A 2,963-nucleotide genomic window follows, 5' to 3' on the forward strand; every position below is an offset into this window, starting at 1 on the left:
CAGATACCACAATATTCATTTCTAAGCTCTATAGTCTTGACAGGCTCAACCTTCCTAAGCTCAATTTCTTCTACCTTCCTAGTGAGGGCTGCCATTTTAGCATGAAGATCATCCTCAGTTCTGAGGTTGTAAAGGCCTCCCTGTACAGAGCTAGTGGGCTTAGGCAAAGACTTGTTATTTCTATCCCCGTTATCCCAAAGTTGGGCAGTCTCAGCAAGGGAATCCAAATATTCCCATGCTTCATCAGGGTGTTTTTCTAAGAATCTACCATTGCACATGGTCTCTACAAACTGTTTCAACTGTGGAGATAAACCTTCATAAAAGAAGCTAATGGTTCTCCAAGTTTCGAACCCGTGATGAGGGCATGAGAGAAGAAGGTCTTTAAATCTTTCCCAACATTCATAAAATGTTTCATTATCTTTTTGTTGGAAATTGCTAATATGTCTTTTTAAAAAGTTGGTCCTTTGTGTGGGAAAGAACTTCTTTAAAAATTCTCTCTGCATATCTTGCCAATTTCTTATTGATCTAGGTCGCAAAGAGTTTAGCCATGTTTTGGCCTTATCCTTTAGAGAGAAAGGAAACAATGTCAACTTGAGGACATCCTCGGTGACATTTGGCACTCTAAATGTAATGCTCAATTCTTCAAAATCCTTTAAATGAAGATACGGATTTTCGGACTCTAACCCATGAAACTTGGGCAGCAATTGGATTACCCCTGGTTTGATGTCAAAATGTCCTACATTATCAGAAAAAATTATGCATGAAGGCTGACTAGTCCTAGCCGGTTGTAGGTATTGTCTTAGAGTCATAACATGGGGTTCTCGTTCTCGATTGTGGTGACTCCCCGCATCTTCATTTAAATCAGCCATCTCACAAGGTGTGAGATATTGCGAAGGAATTTCAGGGGTATGTCCTAAGGGATGATCTAAAGTTGTACGACTTAATCGACCGGTGTCGTCCCTATTCCACTTTAGCATGCAAAATATTTCTCTCTTTTTTTAAAAAAAATATAAGTACCAACTAAAGATATCCTAAAACGACACCTTAATTCAAAAATCTATTCTCAATCAATCATGCAACAAAACATTACGCCTCAATTTCTAATGTTTTTCTTAAATTTCTAGACAGCTCCTAACTGGTTTGAAGAGGACACCTAAGCCTCCAATCCGGTCTAATGAACCTAGTTGACCAGGTAACACTACAGGAAAACCCACCTATCCCGATGCATTTTTCGACCTTTAGCGACGCTTATAAGCGTCGGCTAAAGTCCAGCCGACGCTTCTAAAAGCGTCACCAAAGCGTTGTTTATTCCTGCGTGGGAAAAGTTTTTTCCGACGCTTTGGGAAAGCGTCGTGAAAGGTAGGTTTTTAGCAACGCTTTCTAGCGACGCTTAAAAGCGTCGCTAAAATCCTCAAAGCCGACGCTTATAAGCGTCGGCTTTAGCCTTCAATTATAAAAAAAAATTATTTTCTTCACTGGGGACCGAGTGTAGGCGAGAGGGAAGACCACCAGATTGAGCAGCGAAAAAATGCCCTGAAATGGAATCAAGAATTCAAGACTTTATCGAAAGCAAGAAGAGGAATTAAAGAAAAAGAAACAAATAGAATCTAATACTTACATAAGAAGAGGAAAAATCTGCCCTCAGTACATTGAAACTGGGAATTTTGAGTTCGAAGCAGTTCCTGGATAAATAGCACCAGAACCAATTAGGTATTTTCCATCAAAACATTCTAAAAATAGCCAACAAACTACACTAAAACCATCAATCAGCGACCTGTTCCACAAACTAGAAACAATGAGAGCAACAGATCCGGCGAGCGACGTTCCTAAATAGGATCAGATCACGATCCAAACCTCAAACAAAGCAATTTTTTTTCTAAATTATCCGCAGAAGGTGATCGAAAACTCACTTGCTGGGGCTCCGAGGACTGCTTCCGCTTCCATGGAAAAGTTAGGGCTTTCCGGGGCTTGGGCCGGACGTAATCCTCCCCTATTCCAGCTCCAATTCCAGTAGCTACCAATGAGATGAACAGAATCGCCATTAATATCACTCGAAGTTCCATCTCTAAATTAATTTATTTTTCCTCGCTTTCCTCTCAGAATATTTCCATCCAAGAAAAACAACAGGCCCCCCGGAGAGTAAGAAGGCGAGAGGTAAGGCGGAGGAAGAGGGAGTAGATCGAGAGAGAACCCTAACCTGGAGTCATCTTTCCTCCTCCTCACTTTCCTGGAGTCATCTGAACGCGGTGGATTGTCGGCGCTGTAGGGAGGAGAGGAGAGGATCGAGAGGGTTATAAGCTAGAAAAGAAGGGAGAGGTGATGCCGAACCTGGTGCCGGAGATTCATCTTCGTCTTCCCCCTCACCATCTTCCCTCCTCCTTTTCCTCCTCTTCACCTGAAGTCATCTTTCCTCCAGATTGGGGTTCGGGATGGAGGTGAGAGAGGGGGGGAGGCGGTGGATTGTCAGCGCCGTATGGAGGAGGAGAGGAGAGGAGAGGGGGAGAGGAGAGGAGAGGGATAACAGCTAGGGCATCTTGATGGGAGGCTGATATTTGAGGGAATTTGGCCTCCGACGACGCTTATAAGCGTCGTCGTAGGACCAACCATTAACGACGCTTTTAAGCGTCGTTGATTCCCAAGCTGTACCGACGCTTTTCAAAAGTGTCGGCAAAGTTCGGCGGGGAGGGGGGATTTCCCGATGCTTCTCCCTAGCGTCGGGAAAAAAGCGTCGGAAAATCTCCATTTTCCTGTAGTGTAAGCTCCCAGGTAAGTGGAGGGGTCACGATGCGTTCGCAAAGGTCCCACTTAAAACCCACTTGCCTCGAACAGATGAACTGTCTCCCTTATAGGGACAAAGCTTGCCTAGACATCAACTAAGCCACAGAGCGAAATTGGTGCAACTTTCAGTGGTCTTCGTCCTATTGAGCTCGAATGTCCTTAGGGGCCAACGTCTAGTTGATTTT

General features: G+C 43.9%; 1 non-coding gene across 1 annotated transcript; it reads left to right on the top strand.

The window, feature by feature from the left end:
• The first annotated feature begins 348 nt into the window (after positions 1-348).
• On the top strand, positions 349-458 carry LOC120113213. Its single transcript, XR_005515014.1, has one exon. It is a non-coding gene; the product is annotated as a small nucleolar RNA R71 (small nucleolar RNA).
• Positions 459-2,963: the final 2,505 nt, after the last annotated feature.

The sequence above is a fragment of the Phoenix dactylifera genome, chromosome 14, assembly GCF_009389715.1.
Source record: "Phoenix dactylifera cultivar Barhee BC4 chromosome 14, palm_55x_up_171113_PBpolish2nd_filt_p, whole genome shotgun sequence".
NCBI lineage: Eukaryota > Viridiplantae > Streptophyta > Magnoliopsida > Arecales > Arecaceae > Phoenix > Phoenix dactylifera.